We start from the raw sequence: 22,066 nt of genomic DNA, 5'->3' as shown, positions 1-22,066 counted from the left end.
TAGATATTCCTGAAATTAATATCCTTTATTGTTCTCAATTGAGACATTATTCAGGAGTTGGGAGTGGCTCTGTGGTATTCCTGAGGGTCTGGGTTGAATCCCCTGCATGCAGACACACACACACACACACACACACACACACACACACACACACACACACACACCAGGCATGCACACACACAGACACACTTCTTCTTGAGACATTCTTCAAGGTAGTATGAAACATAGAAATGTTAGGACATTTGTTGTGTACTTGGTGTGATATGTCACAAATATGAACAAACACATAAGCTTATAATGCCTTTCAATGATAAAGTATTCTGTGAAGCTATTAGTCATCAGTTAAATTGATAATGATAGCTGTGCTAGTAGTTCCAGGAACAGATCATCAAATTTTTCATGGATGAAGTAGAATCTGAGCTTGGTGACTTCTAAGCAGATGTGACAAGTGACTATAAAGTGAAGAGTTCATACTGCTTTGGCTTTGGAAACTCAAACTTCGAAAACTGACTTTCTTTTCCTTTTGGGGGATCAAAGTTCAGCTACTATCATTTCTTTTTGTTGAAGCAAGTCTGTTGTGTAGCCCTGAGTGGATTTGTGCTAGTGGCCATCCAGATGCCACATGCTCAGATTCAAGGAAAGCTGCCACCCTGAGCTACTTCGTGAGCTCTTTTTTAGAGCCCATTTCCCCTTTCCTCTCCACCAGCCACCATGTGTTATATACATAATTAAGGTGCGCATTACCATTAGAAAGGAATATTTTCAATCTGTCATTTCTGTGCCACGTGACCTAAGGTGGATAAGCATAGTTTCCCATGCTGAGTTTCTTTGTTCAGAAAACAGAAACTCCTACTTCCTAGGGTTGGTTGGAATTTAAGAAGAGTGATGTTCATAAGAGAAGTGCATGGATGAGTTATACACATGTCAACTCCATGACTTGCTATCATGTCTTTGACATGAGCAGAAGTGTGGGACAGGAACGACAGAGGTGTGATAGAGGAGAGGCAGCAGAGCATATACACATCCACACAGCTCTGCAGCCAGGCAGGCTAACCCAGACATTCTCTGTTCTTCATCCTGTGGGAAACAGGAAGTCATTGCCCAAGAGGCACATCTCTAACTGCTGAAATCAGTATCTTTCCTTCTTCTTTAGTTCAATGGATGCCAACAAAAATCTGAACATCCTTCTGATAGTTTGAATATTAAATCAGACTTTCTTAAATATTTCTATTTAGATACTGAAGAAAATTTAAAACTTCCAAGTATGCCACCATCATCACCACCACTTCTCCCACCACCACTACTACCACCATCATCACCACTACTACCACCGTCATCATCACTACTCCTCCCATCACCATCACCACCCCTCCCCCCCACCACTATCACCATCATCATCTTAAGGATTCACCAAGCATCTTAGGCATGTAGCCATTTGATTCATAATGTTCAGTTCTGTCTTCTAATCTTAGGGAGGGAGGGAAGTGGAAGTTTCCACTTTGCTGGGTTCACAGTTTGGGTTCAGCCTAACTACCCCAGAAGCCTCGAGACTCATGGTTCAGGGCAGTGTGGGAGGACGGCGTCAGCTTAAGAGAAGCAGCCAAGAGGATTCCTGAATTGCCATAAGGTGGCCAATCAGGAAAGCATGCAGTAACTGTTCCCAAGCCTCACCAGCGTCTTCACTTGGTCAGGACAGTACTTGTGATCACACCAGGAGATAGAGGATCTGAGCATTTTCTATTTGCTGCCATTGCCACTTGTTCTGTATAATTCATAGTTCTCTCTGTCTAGAACTCTGTGAAATAGTAAGGGAAGTGACTGGCCACAGGGAGCACCTCCAAGTCTTTCTGCTCCTGGGAACCTCCTGCTATCACAGGAGCTGTCACAGAAGACGGTTCCTGGGACTGGAGAATGGTTAGGAGCATTCATTGCTCTTCCAGTGGACCTGAGCTCAGTCCTCAGCATCTACTCTACAGGGTGGCTTCCAGCTATCTATAACTCCAGCTTCAGGGTCTCTCATGACTCTGGTCTCTGCTGGCACCTGCCTGCATGTGGTATACATGTCCACATGCCTGCATGCCCCCACCCCCCCCCAATTCAAAATAACATCTAAGCAAAACAAAGCAAACCTCCCTAAGAGACCTTACTTGCTGCTACACACTTCTTACAATTGAACACTTAGCCAAAAAACAAGCAACTGAACCATTGCTAATTATTAAGCAATAAACCTATAGATAAGCAATTAGGTTCATGAAAATTATTGACATAATGTACTGATTCTCTCCCTGAAAGTTTTGGTAACATTGTGAAGGGCCAAGAACACCAAATTACTTTTAAAATATAAACATATATGAATCACAAAATGTAGAGAATAGAACAAAATTCAAGCCGACTCTGACAGGGCATCCTTCCCTTATTGCTTCATAATTTTAGTAAGCTACTAAATGCTAATGAAACAAGCTGATTACAAGATAAAGCTTTCTTAAAAGCATCCTCTGGATATCACAGCAGTTTGAAGAGATTTATCTGAACTTCATAGTTTTATTTTAAAAGGTCATCCTTAACAGCTTCATTGAGAAAAGCCCTTGGTCAGTAGGTTCTCCTAGCTCAGTGTGGGTTAAAGGGAAAGGGCTGTAGCACTCTGGTTCCAGCTGCAGGAAGTTACCAGAAAGTTCCATCCAGCTGTGGACTAGATGCTTCCCCTGCATGGAAACTCTAGAAAATATGAAACCAGCTTGAAGGCTAAAACACGGCTCTTTTTGTTAGAAATACTGACAAGATTAATTCAGAAAACATCAGCAAGAAAAAAGCCAGGGTCTAGCTCATTCCCCCAAGGTAGCCGAGGAGAGAATTCCAGGGAATTGGATTCCATTCTTTGTGTAATTACACACCCCATTGAATTTAATTATCTTGTAGTTAAGTTCCTACAAGACAAATGTCTCCTCATTATAGACCTTCATTTTCCTTGTGTAACCATATTTTTCTAGACTTTGGAGTTTTTTCCCTTCAGGAGAAATTGTGGTAATACTAGAAGTAAGTTATGAAACAAGAGCCACCTTTGCTAGATGCTTTTCTGGCCTGTTTTCCTCTGCTCAGTTTATGTGAAAACCCCAACACAGACTCAGGCTTTGCATTGCTATGTCTCAGGCCACCATTCTCATCTCATCTAGCCCTCAGTGGCTACGGTTGGACTCTTTGGTCTGATTATTAGGTCTGATTATTTGGTCTGATTAAAGGGTCACCTCCTGTCCAAGCCACCCAACTGCACTGGCTGTGTACTAAAAAGGAGGTAAAGTGTGGAAAGATTGAATACAGGGGCAAAAAATTGTAACGTATCTTGAGACGCTCTGGAAGTTTTCTCCCCCAGAGTTTGACATCTTCATCTGTCTAAGTCAGGTCCTAAGTACATTGTTGCCAAGTGGAGTCATGGGAAGAAGGCTGCTGCAGGACCTGCTTTCTCTCTAGGTGCAATTGTGCCACTAAGTTGCTATGTGACAAGAGCATCCATTCAGCCTTTGGCAGCATGTATGAGCCCCTCTGCTGTGGCAGACCTGACATGCTGCTGGGTTTCCTTTGTTTTTTTTTTTTTTTCCCCTTAGATGTTGGAAAGCATTTTGGCATAGTAAACTAAAGACAGGTCTTCAGAGTCACGTGGAACTGGCTCTGAGGCTCAGGTAGCGGGTACAGAATTTGTTCACCTGCACGTGCTGCCCTTTTCAGGCCTCAGTTGCCTTATTTGTAATATTTATACTTTTCAAATTTTATTGACAGCTGCAGAATCAATGAGTGGGAAGCAGCAGGTACAGTGCCAGGGCAGCTATTGAGTGGTCCCGTGTGGTACTGCTGCCTATGAGGAGAGTCCAGGGACCAGCACACACTGATTGGAGGATCCGCTGGGATTCCTCAGTCTACTACAGAAAGGTAAGTCATTTACTTTTTTCACCTGGACTTGTATCTCCACTGAGATGGCAAGCCTTGCCTTCCTCAGAAATCTTTAGTGAGATAAAAATACATGAATATTGTGATGGAGAGGTGGCTTTACCTTAAAGGTTAAGCTCACAACCAAAAATATAAACTGCATGAATGTGCCAGATAACCTCCAGTCTGCCTCCTCTCACGTTCATGCCCAGAACTAGAAAGAATGTTCTAGAATCTGGTTTTGGAATCACCATTTGCCAAAGACTCCCAATTTTCTTCAACAATTGCATATATATTCTCTTACCTGGATATCCACTGGTGAGTGAGCTTAGCACTCTGTACCGCCTCTGATAGGGCAGACTGTTGATTCCCTTATTCCAGAATGAACAAAAACCCTTGAGATGTCATCATATATATCCTTTTAAGAATCATAGAGTTTTATTCATCTGTGCATTTCAAGGTGCTAGTAAAATGCAATGCTCTGTGTGTTCTTTGAATTTAATCAATTACTTTTATCTTATTTATTTATTTATTACCCCGGGGCTGGCCTTGTGAACATTAAATATCTGCTGTACTATTGAACCATACTCTCAGCCCAGGATAAATTCTCTTTAAAAAGAAAGAGGGAAAACATGAAAATTACTCTTTTCAGATGTGTATATGCACACGCGCACACACACAAGTGCTCATATGTACATGTGTGAGTGTCTGTGAGGTCAGAAGTCAATGCTGGGGCCTTCCTCTCTTGCTCTACTTTATGTTTTGGGACAGGGTCTCTCAGTGAGCTTGGGGCTCCCAGATTCCACAAGGCTAGAGGGCCAGCAAGCATCAAGGATCCTGCTGTACTTGCATCTAGTCCTAGGATGGCAAGTATGTGCCACCAGACCTGGCTCTTTTCTGTTCAAGTAAGTGCTGCTTTTGTTCATTCTTGCATATCCTAATTAGTTTTCACTGTAACAGACAAGTCTGTAGTTATTCCAGCAAAAAAAAAAAAACAAAAACAAAAAACAAAAACCAAAAAAACAAAACAAAACAAAAAACAAAAAAACTAACCAACCAACCAACAAACAAACAAGCAAACAAGTAAACAACAAAGAGAAGAAAAGAAAAGCAGGAACAAGACGGCCACAGCTTCTGGAGAGCATTGCTGTGAAGTTTAGTCCAGGTCCACAAGACAAGAAAATAAAGACACCAACTACTTTTTATGAATTGTAGCTTCCACATTTATCGGTATTAAAATAACAGAGTGGAGAGCCTTTTCTTCCTCCTGCTGTGTATCAATAATATGGAGATGATTCTGAGGAAAAATCATTAACTAATTAAAAAGTGAATTAGGCATGCCTGGGAAATCAATTTAAAGATTTTTCTTGGTTTGAATCTTAATGGAAAAACCATAACTGATTTTTCTAATGATCTGAAAACCAACTTCAGGTAGCCGTCATGGAATTTCAACGTACATGACTGAAAAGCAGTTACCAAGTCTTGATGAATAGGTGATTGATGGGAGTCGGGGGGCAGGGATAGGTAGATGAAAAGCAAAGAGCCAAAATTTTAGGACTTGGGAACTTTTCCGACCTAATGGGCAACAGTGCTGAGTGTAGACTTTTGTTCTTTCATGAGATGGACCCACATGAAGTCCTGGGGTCATTCACAATTCTTTCTTATTTTGTCTGTCAGAGCCAGAAGCTAGAACAATTTCAACTTTCTAGGTCTCAACTAGTCTGTGACCCAAGATGACCCAGCTCCCTGGGATCCTTCCCTCTGCATTCTCTTCTGGAGACTCAAACAGGTTTTCATCAGCTTATCCATAAAGCAACCTGCTAAACAAATTCACCCTAGGGTGCTGTCCTCATGCAGGGGGTGGGGGTTGTCCACCTAAAAGGGGTCAGCAAGTGAACCAGGATGCATTTCTAAGGGGTAGTATGTGTAGGAATGCAGGAAGTGAAGTGTGGAATGTCATGCCTCCTGAAAATGTTATTCTGGTGGACTCTCTTTCAGGGACTCTCAACTGGGCTCTGCTGCCTTGGAGATTTCTTGTCACTCAGGAAGAGGGAAACTGGGGGAATTATTGCCTGGAGACCTGCTGGGGGGCGGGGGAAGAGTCAGTTGCGAATGGTCACATACAAATGGTCACATACAGAGGTAAGAAATAGCTTCCTGTTAGTGAGAATGTAGCTGGTGCTTAGATGCTAAACCTATTCAGAATATGCACATATGCATTTTTCAGGAAGCATAATATCAACATTGCTGATGGACACTTGAAAAACTTGCTATTTTTATCTTTCCTAATGACAGGCGTAAAGAAAATACACACTGAGCTGGCTTGTTTTGTTGATCAGCCATAGAGGGCATAAGTCTAAGAAGGCTTCTGTGTGTTCACTAAGCTTGTCTCTTACTGGGACACCTTAATTGCCAAGGGTTTTATAAAAAAGGATGGAAAATCACTGTGAAGAAGAGTTCGGGGCTAGTGTTAAAACCACAACTGTGAAAGTTGCTTTTGTTTGAAGCAATGGAAAACCGAGATAGAGGCAGCCATTGTGTCTAGAGATTCAAGTATAGGAATCCATATCTGTAGAGATGAAAAGTTAACAGCTAGGAACTAGTGTCACCAGCTGCTTATCCTGTAGTACCAGACAATTGCATCCCCCCCCCCCCGACTTCTTGTTGGTTCTAAAAGATTTTTAAAAAGTTGATATGAGACTGGATTTTTTCCATTAATTAATTTATTTATTCACTTTACATCCCAATACCCACCACTCTTCTTCCAGTCTCCCCTCTCATAGCTCCTCCCCCATTCTTCTCCCCTTTTCCTTTGAGAAGGTGGAGCTCCTCCTCCCACATCTCCCCACCCTGGGACACCAAGTCTACACAGAACTAGGCACATCCTCTCCCACGGAGGCCAAACAAGGTGGCTCAGTCAGGGGAGTAGGTTCCATAGACAGGCAACAGATTAAGGGACAGCCGAAGCTTCAGTGATTGGAGGACCCACATGAAGACCATGCTGAATATCTGCTACATATATCAGGGGCCTAGGCTCAGTCTGATGTGTGAGAATACATCAACAGTTTGATGTGTCTCACAGCACACTAGGCCAAGACAGTTCCACGTGGAAGAGGTTTTATTGGAAGGGAGAGACAAGGTAGAGGCAGAAAGAGAAGGGAGGGGAGAGAGGAGGGGTGTTCTTATTTATATGGAAAATGACCTAACACAAGTAATGGTGGGAGGTGAGCCAAGTGAATGCTGGGAATATGGTACCTGTTGTCTTGGCAACCAGTCTTCAGGTCACAGGTCGTGCTGACACCTATGTGATGTCATAGGTTTGGAATGTCCTGATGCCAACACAGTCCATGCTTGCTCTTTGGTTGGTGATACAGTCTCTGGGAGCCCACGAAGGTCCATGTTAGTTGACTCTGTTGTTCCTCTGTGAAGTTCCAGACCTTTTCATATTTCTCAATCCTTCTCCCAACTCTTCCACTAGATTCCCTGAACTCCATCTAATGTTTAGTTGTGAGTCTCTGCATCTGCTTCCATTAGCTGGTGTGTAGCACTTCTCAGAGGACAGTTATGCTAGGATCTTGTCTGCCAGCAGAACAGAGTATCATTAATAGTGTCAGGGATTGGTTTTTGCTCATGGGTTGGGTTTCAATTTGTGCAGGTCAGTGTTGGCCATTCCCTCAGTCTCTACTCCATCTTATAGGCAGGATACACTTTGCGTCAAAGGTTTTGTGCGTGGGCCTCTGTCCTATCCCACCACTGGAAGTCATCAGTGGCTACAGGAGATGTCAGCTTCAGGCTCCATGTCCCCCACTGCTAGAGTCCCCCATAGACTTCCTGGGGCCTCCCATTGGCCTAAGTCTTTGGCACTTTCTAGAGATGCTCCACCCCTGTCCACCCACTGACAATTTCCTGTTCTCTCTTCCCTGCTCTCCCTTCATCTGATCCCTGCCCCCTCTCCCTGTTCCTATCCCCATCCCCATCCCCATCCCCCCCCCACCAGGTTCCCTCCCTCCATCCACTTCTGATATCTATTTTATTTCCCCTTCTTTCCTCCCTTGGGTCCTCCTTGTTTTTTTGGATTCTTTGGGTCTGTGGATTGTAGCATGGGTATCCTGAACTTTATGGCTAATATCCACATATAATTGAGTACATACCTGCATATCCTTTGGGGTCTGGGTTACCTCATTCAAGGTGATATTTTCTAGTTTCCTGCATTTGCCTGCAAAATTCATGATTGGACTGGATTTTCTCACCAGAGCATTCTGATCAAGGCTGAGCTGCGCTGCAGCACAGAGCATAATAGACATGTGCTTATGGAGCTGAAGAAACATGCACTGTGGTGGTAGCCACTGTCCCAACCAGGTTCCTTTGTTTTGTCTAGCCCAGCTTTCTTGTTTCTTTCTCCTTTGTCTGAGGGCATCATGTCTGTATTTTCTGAGTCAGACATCCACACATCAGGCTCATTATTTGTAAAACAAGAAGTGAGCAACACTGAAAAACTAGTTCCCAAATACAGTTCACTAAAATCTAATTAAAATATAATAATAATTTTTAGTTTCATTCATATATATTCAAAACACCTCCTTCCTCCCTCCCTCCCTCTCTCTCTGTCTTTTGCTCTTTCTCTCTTTTGCTCTCCCCCCCCCCCCAACTCATCCCCAAGCTAGAATTAGAGGCCCATTTACATCATCTTTAAACTCCAGGCTTTAAAGTTCTATCAATTCAACAATTTCTAGATTTTCAGCTACATAATTCTTTTTCAGGCCAGTTGCTCTCAATGCACTTTTAGTGTGTTGTGTAATTATTAAATCCAATTAGCTACTGAGTCAAATTAAATTTCAAACAGACTGGGGTTATTTACCTTAAATACCCCCCCCCCCCCCCCCCCCCCGCGCCTGCAAGCTGAATGGGAACAAAGGGGGAGGGGAATGACTAATTCCATCACATCTACATTAAAGTGCTTTATTCAGTCAGCAGGTAAAGCCTGCACAGCACAGCGGACATCTCAGAACTCAGAAGACAGGCATGCTTGTAAAATGTAGGGAAAAGAAGAAATTCTTATCAATGGACGATTTGAGTGTAAATAAGAGAAAGGGACAGGAAGGGTCCTCAGGATGAAGGATTCTCTGCGAACAGCTGCATTTCACATGCGCCTTTGAAACTCACGTGAAACACAGTTCCTCAGAAACTTGAGACAGAAAATAGGGGAAGGATTTAAATGCGATGCAGTGGGGCCTTTAAAAACATGGCACAAGTCTCTTTGTTCTTTCAATTCATCCTTCGAGGTATCCCAGTTTGAGAGAAGGCAGACGCCTGGCTCCAATCGCCTAACATCAGAAAATTCTGTTGACTGATGCTAGGGACAAGAGGCGTGGGGAGCTGAGCGGTTTCTATGGAGATGGGAATTAGCCAGGAAGTGCTTTCCTTTTTATTATTCTCCATCCTAATAGGGACAATTGCCACCATTTATCTTTTTCTGAAAGAATAAGGCCATCTTTGGGAACAATAGCAAGACCTTGATTGAAATCAGCCCTGTTAAAGACCCTGGAACTGGTGCTTCCTGCTTTTTTCAAAGTAAATCATAATTTCTCTGACTATGCATTATCTACTGTGCTCTAAAGTTGACTTCTGCCAGAGAACTGAATCAGAAAATCCAAATTAATTTGAGTTATAGGTTATAATACTCCACATAACCTAATAATATTATAGAGTTGAGTTACACCCTAAATACCTGTACCAGTACAGGTCACCATTTATACTTAACCTGTGGCCAATGCGTGATACCCTTATTTATGTCTAGGAAAAAATAAGAAAAGAATCTGTAACCTTCATTCCATTTTTTTGGTGGAGAAAGCAAGTATACATATTTGTGGCTAACAAATCTGTGAATTCAAGTAATCTTTAAATAAAAATCTTGTAACTTACACTATTGTATTCCAAATCTCTCTCTCTCTCCATATGTGTGTGTGTGTGTGGTATTTAGTTAAATAGAAACAGGAAAAGCAAAAAAGAAACAGTTATAATAAATTTTGCATCCTAGAGTTAAACGCAGTTGTCATTTTAGTTATATACATATACATGTCCTTAGCCTATATACATATGCACAGAGATGGCTGGATGGTGGATCTACTTGTATTTCATAAAAATAATGCAAACCATATAATCATGGTCTCTGTTTGTTGTTTTGGGGAATGGCTGTTTGGTAATTCATTCATTACGTGATTATACAACACTTGATTTAATATTTTTTTCTTCTTAATTCTGAGTGTTTTAGTGCCCCCTCCCCTTCCATCTCATCCCTTCCTCTCCCCTCCCCTTCCTTCCCTATCCCATTCCCTCTCCTCCCCTCCCATTTATACTTCTTTCTCTCCTTTTTCTTCTCAAACAACACTGCTGCAATTAGAAGTTTGGTAAAAAACTTAAAAAGGACCAGTTTTCATTATAATGAAACCTGTGTAAAGGCTCATTCCTAACATACTGATAATTCTAGTGGGAAAAATTAAAATTCTTATAATGGTTTAGGAAAAAATGTAGAGAGAATATCTTAGGTATTGCATGGATGCATCCATCACCTGTCCATTAAAATGACTATGGCCTATTTTTACTGCTCTGAACAAATTATAAATTTGCCAATTGGGTAATTTTTAGTGAGACTGATCATGAGCTCAAATATTTTACTTGGGGTTTTTTGGCATTGTACAATATAAACTTGGTAATTATTTTAGAGTTTAACTTTTCTATGATAATGATATCCTCTAGAACATTATTTTTTTTGAATTGGAGGTTTATTTAATATCAGAAAAAACATAGTATAATGTAATCATGGTATCTAATAAATGACAAACACTTACAGTTTCCTCAAAGAGCAATGTAAAGATATTTGACAAACCCTACATTCTTTTATGATAAGAAGCATTAAGACAAAGTGTTCCCCTTTGAAAAGGGTATTGGAAAGTGCACTTCATACTTTTTTGTTTCCAGAAAGACAAATATAAATAGACAAAATCAATTCTTATACTTCTAATTGAAACTAGGGACATTAATCCAAACATAAAAACAACTAGAAAATTGAAATCCTTTTTATTTGTTTTGAGGTAGGGTCTCTCATTGTTCTGAAGCTCATCAAACTCATTAAGCTAGACAGTCAGGAGCTAGTTACCTCCCTGCTTCTGCCTCCCATGAAAGGAATGCAAAAGCACTTTGTAAACATCTGGATTTGGTGAATTAATTTAGATCCTCAGGAAAACGCCTCTAGAACATTATTAAGAAGTAGACATTCCATTGTCAACCTGTTGTGGTGTTGGACACCTTTAATCCATTCATGTGGGAGTCAGAGGTAGGTAGATCTCCGTGGGTTTGAGGCCAGCCTGGTCTACCTAGTGAGTGCTAGGTCAGTCAAGGCTACATAATTCAAGGCTACATAATGAGACTATGTCTCTAAACAACAACAACAACAACTTCACACTACTATTAGTCAAAATAGAGAATGTGGAAGAAAGGTGAAAGAATCATGCTTTAGCATCCCTTACTTGTGTGTTTGAACAAGTGGTATCATACTATGTTTAGCAGTGGCCCGACCAGCCTGTGGTCACCGTTCCTTCTGAAAGATCCTGTATATTGCTCCTTGGCTGTTAGCTGGTCACTGATGCTACTATGACTTCATTTGCTTGTGATTTATTTTAGGAGCAATTTAATCCCCTCTTCTCCCTCAAGGTGGAAGTTTGAAATCTAGTGACCCGTCCAGCAGGTCCAGTTATTTGAGGGTCTCGAGGGGACCTTCTCCTAAGAACCAAATGGGGTTCTTAGATGGATACCAAGTGTGAGAAACGACATGTAAACAGTCTGATTAGCATCAAGGTGTCACTGTATTAGCAAGGCTCAAGGCTTAAATGCACAAACAAAAGGTGAAGTACTTCTCAGCAGGAGAAATGGGGCAGTGGAAATACACAGCAAAGGAGGAAGCACTTCTCAGTAGGAGTGATGGGGATAGGAAAAAGAGGAAGTACTTCTCAGCAGGAGGGATGGGGCAGCAGAAATTTCTCTTTGGGCGACTACACAGGAAAGCAGGAACTTGGTGGTATTAGGGTGTGGTCAGGACATCCGGCACTGACTTAGGGCTGGAACAATCTGTGGTTGTTCTCAGAGCGGTATGTCGGTGACCTGCTTTTGACCCCCCCTTTTCTTCTTGGGGGGAGAGGCCCAATTCAGAAATCAGGACAATTGTGTTGTCTTAATAACTCCCAACAATCTAGGAGCTGTAAAGTGTATAGAAGTATATGTCATTTTCTTGTTGTAAGTTTGTGGTAGACTCCAGAATAATTCTAATTAATTACTAGAGAATGAGGGTCAAATTCAGGGCCTTTGCAAGGTACCTCACTTCTAAGATATCTTCCTAATCTCACACTGTACTTTAAAATGTGATTATAGAATATCTTATACCACTTTAATAGGTGATGAGCTTATTGGGATATGAATTTTATATTCTTCCCAAGAACTGGCCAGTGTCATCTATAGAACCTATGCTCCATAAATCCTGCTGAGCTGCTTAATCCCAAAGTTTGAAAAGATACTTATTTTAAGGTTACTAATTAATCAATCATTGCATGCAGGCCTGTTTTACATGGTGTGTGCATGTGTTTGTGCATATATGTGGAGGCCACGTAACAGCTTTGTGGAGTCAGTTCTCTCCTTCTACCTTTGTGGGTTCTGGGAATCAAACTCAGGTTGCCAGGCTTGTTCCATGTTCCAGTTTGTCTTTCTGTTGCTGTGATAAAACTCTGGGAAAAACCAACCTGGGGAGAGAAGGTTCTATGTCATGACACCCCACACTTTACAGGCTGTCAAGGAGGGAAACCAAAGCGGGAGCACCAGGCAAGAGTTGTAAACAGAAACCAAGAAGAAATACTGGTTTGCTTCCCCTGGCTTGCTCAGCTATCTTTCATAGACAAGCCAGGTGCCTTGCTACCCAGGCTTGCCACCACCCACAATGGTCCCACTCACCTACATCAATTAATAGTAATGTATAAAATGCTCTACAGACACGCCCATACACCAGTCAGATGGGGGGAAGTCCTCAATTTATGGTTCCCTTCCCCTGGCATGACTAGGTTTGTCATGTTGACAAAATGTAGTCAGTACAGGCACGAAGAGCCATTACTGGTCGCAGGATCTCAACTGTCCAAGTGTGGTATTTTAGTATCTATACCTACTCCAGTGATGTCAGTATGCGTTCGTGTGAAATACTAGCCACGGTGTCTTTAGCAACTCACTTTGGAATAATCCTTTTTTCCCTCTGTGTTCTTAGCTCTCAGTCTGCATCTTAGAAGGAATGAGTTTTTCTTGGTGGTTACTGAAGTTCCACAGCTCAAGTGATGTGTCCGGGGGGGGGGGGGGGGTTATGCTAGGCCAGGCCTAGAAATATTTCTAAAGAGAAAAGCTTGTTGCTAAGGTGGAAAACTGTGGTAAGCTTGAGAATTCACAGGGTGAGTGCCGTGAGAGGAATTCATGGAATGCTAGGCAGGTAATCCCGGGAAAGACACTGGAGGCTGTTCACCTTGTTCCACTCCTAGACATGGAGCTGAGGTCATCAGGAACTTTCCTTTGGTAAATTTGAGCCCGAGAACCCATCCTGTAGATTTGTATACAGTGAACATGATGGTCTAGAGAAAGCTTTCCTGGGACTGGTAATCCTGGTCTTAACTGAAGATTCTTGGTGGGAAGTATAAGGTTCTGTGAAACAAACAGGGAGCTGATTTATAAGAAAACAAACCAATTAGACTGACTTTCAAAAGTCTCAGGTAACAGAACTTAATTTCTACTTCAAGGTTTCCTGGTCTACCTGACCTTGGAACCTCCTTCAACAGGTAGAAGCTTGGGTGACATGGTCCTGCAGGTGAGAAATGTCCTTGCTGTCAAACTGACAACCTGGATTGGATCCTGGACCTTCTGAAAATTGTCCTCTGAGCTGATACCAACAGCCCCCTATACACAAACAAATAAAAAAAATTTAAAAAGGGACAGAGTCAGGGGTACTTTATTAATTGCTGGATGCTTTAATACTGCCAGGCTGTGTGCGCAGCTCATAAAACTTACAATTTTAACATTACATAATCAGATCAAGTGGTGCCAGTCTCCAAGAAATTAAAAAGAAGAGGATTAGATCTAGCTTATTTTCAAAACAGTCTTAGTGAGCATCACAGACATGGATATTAATTTTTTTAAATGAAAAGTAGACTGTTTATTGCTCACAAAGGACTGCTTGTGCTGCCCAGATCTATGCTAATCTCCATTCCAAATTGCTTAGCAACTGTTACGTGGTTAGAAAGGTTCAAATTTCAGGAAAGAAAGAAAACTTTCTGAGCACAGCGCGGCAAGATTTGTTTTGGGGATATTAAGTCACTCAAAGGATGAAATAAAAAGTGATGAAACAACCCTCTACAGAGAGCTGATCTTTCCTTAAAGCGACATGGACTCTTGGCGATTTTGATCCTCATGACGAAGAGTGCACTCAGACCGTGTATACCCTGGAGGTTTCTCTCTTTTCTTTTGCTTGCTCACTGAATCCTATGAGTCTCTGCCATGGGGAGACAAAGGGAGCAGAGTTATGGAGCTAGGTTATGTGTCAATAAGGGTCATAATCTTGGAAAATTCAAATGTATATGCTTATAAGTAGGAGAATAATGATATTTTCATAGGATCAAAAATATTTTACACATTTGAAAACTTAACCATGTTTATCTGTCTACCTGCCTGCCTGCCTGTCTATATATCTGTCTAACTAGATTTACATATAAAAGCATCATATTCACTTTCTATGTAATAACTGTGTACAATTTATTTATTTGTTTTTCTTTTGCAGACAGGGTCTCATCTGTAATCCAGGCTGGATTGCTATTTGTCATGGATCTGAGACTGGCACTGAATTCATGGCAATTCTGCCTTAACACCTAGCTCCTATTTATTAATTTAAAAATTGTACAGAAATGAAAATATTATAATTTTACTGTAATGAAGTAAAACATCAGATATGCAATAATTAAAAAACCTAAATGCAGTGGAAAATTTCTAGGGAGAATAGCTTGCTAAATATTGAACTTAAAAAAAGCAAACCAGTAAACACATGACTTGTGAGTTAAAAATATCATAGAGGCTACAGAAATGGCTCAGGTAACAACAAGCTTTTTGCCCAAACATTAGATCTGAATTAAAGTACCAACACCTGTGTTAAAAGGCTGGCCATAGTGACACTTCCTATCAGGAGGAGGCAATGGGGAGATTCCTGGGGCCTAGAGGTTACTAATGTCATCAAATTTCCAAGCTTAGCTTCAGGGAGAGATTTTACCTTAAAAAGTAAGGTGGAGAGTGATTGACGAAGACATTTGAGGGGAAACTGAGATCTCCACACAGAAGTACAGATAGATACATACATACACAGTTGCATATAATCTCATGCTTATGCATGCACACATGTGCACACATACACTATATTATCTGTCGTATACGTGTATATATAACATATGTTACATTTTGTATATATGTATTATATGTGTTTATATGTTATATATATATGTTTGCATATATATATGTATAAGTGTATGTGTGCATATATGTATATATGTACATACATATATGTGCATATATGATGTGCATGTATATACATACATGTATATATGTATATGTGTATATATGATGTGTATGTATATACATATATGTATATATGTATATGTGTATATATGTGTGCATACATATATATGACATATATATTATTTATATAACAGTTCCTGTATATTATAGCATGCTCCAGGTAATAGTAAATACTATTTAGATAAAGTTCTTCTCATCTCATTTTATGAGCTAGAAAATGCTGGAGCAATTGCTCAGCAGTTCAGAGCATTGTTGATCTTTCAGGGGACTTAAGTTTGATTCCCAGCATCCATTGCGAGGCCCAGATGTATTTGTAACTTTCAGTTACAGGCAACTCAATGCCTTCTTCTGCCTTCTGCAGGCATTGTATGTACCTGGTGCATAGACATACATGAAGGCAAAGTACCCATACAAGTAAAATAATAAATAAGAAAAAAAACCACTTAGGAATATCACAGGAAATGAATATTGTGATGTAGATACATATATGTGTATTTTTCTTTGTGAGCATGCATGTGAGATATCTATATACCATAATGCATATAATCACAACAGGTTTGCTAGGAAAATGAAGATGCTTAACATTTAAAACTCCTATGTAATTCCATAAACACACAGTAAAACCACTAAACATTTGGTTATCTCAATAGATACAGAACATTCGTCTGATAAATGCTGCATTCTTTCACTATGAAAACCCTCAGAAACATGAGAAGAGCTCTGATTTTTCCTTTCTTTAAATTTCAGCTATTTCCCCATGTGTGTTTGTATATGTGTGTGTGTGTGAGTGTGTATGTGTATACAGATGCACAGTCCTGAGATAATTTGTAGAGTTTCATTCTTTTCTTTTACTTTGTGAGCGTTGGGGATTTAAATCAGGTCATCAGTTTTGGCAGCAAGCCCCATATCTGCTAAGCCTTCTCATAGCCCATCAGTGATTTTCTTTTACTTGATCAAAGTAATTGAGACAAACTCTATGGCAAGTCCTGCACAAGTGTGAAGAATTCCTTTTGACCCTAGGAATGGAATAGCAGTCATAACTATACTGGAGATAAAAGGTAGTTGTGGTAAGACCAGAGAAAAAGTCATCTGGATTTAAAAAAAAGAAACAACACTCAATATGTTATTAAAGTTACAAATTTGTAATAAAATCTAAAAACTCAAGAAAGTCTAAGAGAATTCAAGAGACTCATTAAGGCCAATTAGAGAATTTAATAGAGTCAAAATATTACTACACAAAAGTTTATTTTATTCACATGTTGTAACAAAAAAAGAAAGAAACTAATGTGAAAGGTTGTATCTTGTAGTAGTAACACATATTGTAATATATTTACCTGGGAATAAATATAATCAGAGATGTGGGGTGAAGGTTTCAGCCCCTGGAAAGAAGATGCTTAAATTGCACGGACATCCAATGTTTGGCTGCGATGTATGCAAAAACAGCAATATTCACAACAACCCACATTTTGTTGCTTTTTACTGTGATATCAAAGGTGGCTTCGTGGCCATGTGATCTGTAAACTCACACAGGGCTCACACCCACAAGGACCCAGTGCTTTCCTGCTCTGCTCTCACATTTCAAAGGCGTTAATAATCTTATTTTCAAACGCTGATTTGGTTTGAATGGATGAGGATGTGAGCAGTGGCAACATGTGTAGTGTAGGTACCCATCATTCCCTGCTGCACCATTGGCATAGTCCTTGTGATGTCCCATGAGCACTGCGAGGCATGGAGCTAGTGACACTCAGGGCGAGCAGGAGCTAAATGTGGTGTTGCACCTCTCAAGGCTGGAGCTGACAGCTCAGGGAAGCTACACATTCCACGTGGACCAGAACTTGCTTTGAATGCAGACAGAAGGCAATGCCAATCTAAGAAATACAAACAAGCAAGGAAGCTTGTCATGACCCATCTTTTATTTCATTGTCAGCAAAAGCTTTGTCTTGCAAGTGAAAAGATCTGAGTTTGATCACCCAGTGCTCATGTGAAAGCGCTGACTGTGGTAGTGACTCTGTAATTGCAGCACTGGAGAGGTGGAAACAGAATCACTGGGGTTTGATAGCCATATAATTCATCTAATTGAGGTGACACTGTCTCCAAGCAGGTGGATTGCCTTACAGAGAAATGCCTAAGATTTCCTCTGACCTCCACATGCATGCACACAAGAGCACATACACCTACTCCCACCCACAGGCCCACATGAAAAAGGAGAAAGGAAGCCCTAGGTTAACATATTGGACCATCTCTTTCCAGTCATTTGGCATTTGTCAGTGATTTGAAGGTAGAGGGTGTTGGCAGGATATATGCAGATCAAAGCTTTAAATGGTGTCAGTGTTGTGCAATGTTTCTATAATTTGGTAAGAATGAAATAGGCATGCAGGAGCTGTGCAGTAGATTCTGCATACTCATCAAATTCTCTTACACCATGTTTAGAACTGGCACTGGGGCAGGGCTGCCCTCCAGTATATGTTTGCCTTATAAAAATAAGAAGTGGGTCAGACATGATCCATGGTCTACAGTTAGCTCCTTCCTGATTTAAATATTATTTTACTTTGATTAAGAAATATCAGACTGAGGGGAGATGGTACCTTACAGTACTGAGGGAGAGTAAGCAGCAGCTATTCACTAAATGCCTACTAGAAGTTAGGCAAGTTTGTTGCCATGAAAAAATCTAATTTGTTGGGGCATCTGATAGAAGAATATGCCACATCAATGAAACCTTGGTTAAAGGTAAAAAAAGATATACAAATCCATAGATGGAAACCCTTAATGAAAACAGAAAAACTCCTAAATTTGTCTACAGATCATATGCAATTTAAATCAAAGTTCCTGTATATTTTTTTTCTGAGATTTGAGTATAAGACCTTGAAATTAGCGTAGAACAACAGAAAGGATTAAAAATGGTGTAGATAGCTTTGGGGATGTACATTGGAAACACCTGAGATTAGCTGCACTTCTCAAAAAGGTAAACTAAGAGAGTGATGTGGTTTCTGGTCTAGAAAAAGGAACTGGTGAAACAGAGAAGGAACTTCAGGACTAGATCCAGCTATGTGTGGAGCTGGAGAAAGGATGAATGACCTACCATCACCCTGCAGTTAAAGTGAGATTACAACCTCATCCCCATCCCAACAGGAAATGCCAGCTGAATTGAAGAAAAACACACAAAGACAAAAAAGGATTGGTGCTTTTCACAGAAGCTCAAACTGGCATGGCAGTGCCAGGTGGGGGTTGTTTGGAGGACTCAGAGAACTCACAGTAATGCAAACTATTGCTGTCACTCTAGGATAAGGTTCTGTTTCTGAAGACATCACACAGTATGGAGAAATGAAGCTGGCACTGAGCAGGAGGCTCCATCTCTGCTGGCTAGCTTCCCTAGTCTTACCCAGTTGTGAATTCTGAGTGACAATAACAACTGACCTGTCAAGTAGCTCTCATTGGTGCAATTACAACATGGGTGTTCTGAAGTAACCAGTTAGTTACTTTGTGATTGGATTTAAGGCCTGCTTCCCAGGAGGGAACTCATCCTTAGCCAAGAGCCTGTGGTTGGGGGGCAGGGAGGTCATAGGCCCCAGAGGTGAGCTTACCCTGAGTGTTTTGCTAAATATACATATTGTCAAACTGTAATAGAAAGAAGGGCATCAGAACTACAGTGAGAGGGTGTTCCAGGGAGTGAAGCATAAAACGAAAAACCAGTTTGATCTGGAATATATCAAAGCCATTGGAGAAAAGTAGGTGAACATGAACCAGAGATTTTCAGAACCTGAGAGTCCCACAGTGTGCGAAATTGATTTCAGCCTCTGCACTGTTGGGAACCAGAGACAGAACAACCAACCACATGCTGCTGTTCTTTCTATCTGATTTCCTGAGGCAGGGCCTCACTAATATATATTAGAGTGAAAATTCAGGAGTTGGCAAGCAGGTAGAACAATTGAAATTCTTGTTTATTGCTGATATAATTTATAATAGCATAAAATTGGAAGCAATTTAAATATTTAGACATTTTTAATCAATGTACATCTTTAATTAACCAATCAGTAAATTAAATGAATCTAAAACTATCTACCTCTACTACATATATATGTGTGTGTGTGTATGCACATATACTATAATGTATACATAGTGCTATATTATATAATGGAATTTCAGCTATTGAAATAATAAATTTGAGTGACAAGTGCCAAAAGCATACGGAAATGTAAGGAGGTAAGACAAAACCATTGCTGAGTACTAAATACATTATGTCTTTTTTTGTGTGTGTGTGGGTGCAGCGAACTTTATTGATGGTATCCAAGAGACTAGGGAGGGCTCTCTAGGGCCCTCCTGTTATTATGGGGGTCTGGGGTGGAAATTGTGAGGGTCATGCTCAGTGTTGGGGACCGAGTTGGGACAGGGACTCCTCAGCAACCAAGGGCCTCTCTCTTGCTCTCAGTGTCCTTGCTGGGGTGGGTGGACCAGGGTTTCTTACTCCTTGGAGGCCATGTAGGCCATGAGGTCCACCACCCTGTTGCTGTAGCTATATTCACTGTCATACCAGGAAATGAGCTTGACAAAGTTGTCATTGAGAGCAATGCCAGCCCCAGCATCGAAGGTGGAAGAGTGGGAGTTGCTGTTGAAGTCTCAGAAAACAACCTGGTCCTCAGTGTAGCCCAGGATGCCCTTCAGTGGGCCCTCAGATGCCTGCTTCACCACCTTCTTGATGTCATCATACTTGGCAGGTTTCTCCAGGCAGCATGTCAGATCCACGACGGACACATTGGGGGTAGGAACACGGAAGGCCATGCCAGTGAGCTTCCCGTTCAGCTCTGGGATGACCTTGTCCACAGCCTTGGCAGCACCAGTGGATGCAGGGATGATGTTCTGGGCAGCCCCATGGCCATCGCGCCACAGCTTTCCAGAGGGGCCATCCATAGTCTTCTAAGTGGCAGTGATGGCATGGACCGTGGTCCCGGCCTTCTCCATGGTGTTGAAGACACCAGTAGACTCCACGACATACTCAGCACCGGCATCACCCCATTTGATGTTAGCGGGGTCTTGCTCCTGGAAGATGGTGATGGGCTTCCCATTGATGACAAGTTTCCCATTCTTGGCCTTGACTGTGCCGTTGAATTTGCCGTGGGTGGAGTCATACTGGAACATGTAGACCATGTAGTTGAGGTCAATGAAGGGGTCGTTGATGGCAACAATCTCCACTTTGCCATGTGGAGAGCAGATGGCAGCCCTGGTGACCAGGCACCCAATACGGCCAAATCTGTTCACACTGACCTTCACCATTTTGTCTACGGGACGAGACTGGCATTGCACAAGAAGATGCGGCTGTCTCTGGAACAGGGAAGAGCAGAGAACCCATTATGTCTATTTAACTAGAATTTTAAAAACTCATAACCATAATGTATTTGAATGCATATATCAGTGTTGTGCAGGAGTTTCCTCCAAGATTATAGTGGAATTTTTAAAGATCATATGTTGTGATGGAGAAGCGAGCCAACAGTATATTTTAAGATAGAATGTTTACAAAGAGGTGCAAACAATGGGATGTTTTAGGGAGAGGTGAAAAATTCCATCCCACAGGGAAACTCCATTAAGATAGGAAATAACTCAAAATAGCTGAAGTCCCTGAAACTGGCAAGATTCTTTAGGCTCTTCCTCTGCCAAGATGGTTAAATCAACTGAGCTAATGGACAGGACACTCTCCAGCCTATTGTATTGATCTGCCTGCAGTGTTCTACACTTCCAGGTTTTATGAGCTGTCACCCATGCTGAGGTAGGCCCTTCGTGAGTCAGTCTTGAGTCATTTCTGCTCCTATAAGTAACCTCTCACCCACATTCATGTAAATAATCCATTATAACTCATTGGTTCACTAAGCTGGACTTCCATGCTCTTCATACTTTGGTTTAAGGCCAGTTCCCTATCTAGGGTCAGTAGAGCTTTATTCATGGCCCCCACAGATGAAAAGTGGTGCACAACAATTTGTAATTAGACAAAGCAGAAAAAAAAAATAAGAAATCCATGCTAGAACAAGAACCACACAATTGTAAATATAGAGGAAAGATAATGAGAAGGCCAGAGAACATAAATTAGCTCCATTCTGTAATGTTTTATTTCTAAAAATGAAAAGTCTTAAGGCAAATATTGCAGAAAACTAGGATTTGGTCAGGTTAATAGACAAATACACAGGTGTTTAACTTTATGTGTGTGTTTGTCTTTGAAAATACTCCATAGTATAAGTTTGAGATGGCCTCTGATGTCAGCCTTTCATGCATTTTATTATTTTGCAAAATTGATGTTTTCTCATTTCCTTTAATGCAAAATTACAGAGGTAAGTCTCTTTTCTGGCTTTAATTCTTGTTGGGGCTTCAATATTCTCAAAGCTCATACTGGCAACAGTACATTAATGACTTTTCTTGTCTTAGTAAGTCAATACCTGACAAGAGGCACCTTAGAGGAGAAAGAGTTTCTTTTACCTCAATCATGGTGGGAAGGCACAGTGCAGGAGTGGAGGCAGCTGAAAAT

At 41.1% G+C, this 22,066-nt stretch overlaps 1 pseudogene; it reads right to left on the bottom strand.

The window, feature by feature from the left end:
* Gm2383 (predicted gene 2383) lies at positions 19,813-20,843 on the bottom strand (annotated as a pseudogene).

The sequence above is a fragment of the Mus musculus genome, chromosome 1 (assembly GCF_000001635.26).
Source record: "Mus musculus strain C57BL/6J chromosome 1, GRCm38.p6 C57BL/6J".
Lineage (NCBI taxonomy): Eukaryota > Metazoa > Chordata > Mammalia > Rodentia > Muridae > Mus > Mus musculus.
This window is presented reverse-complemented; position numbering and strand designations above follow the sequence as displayed.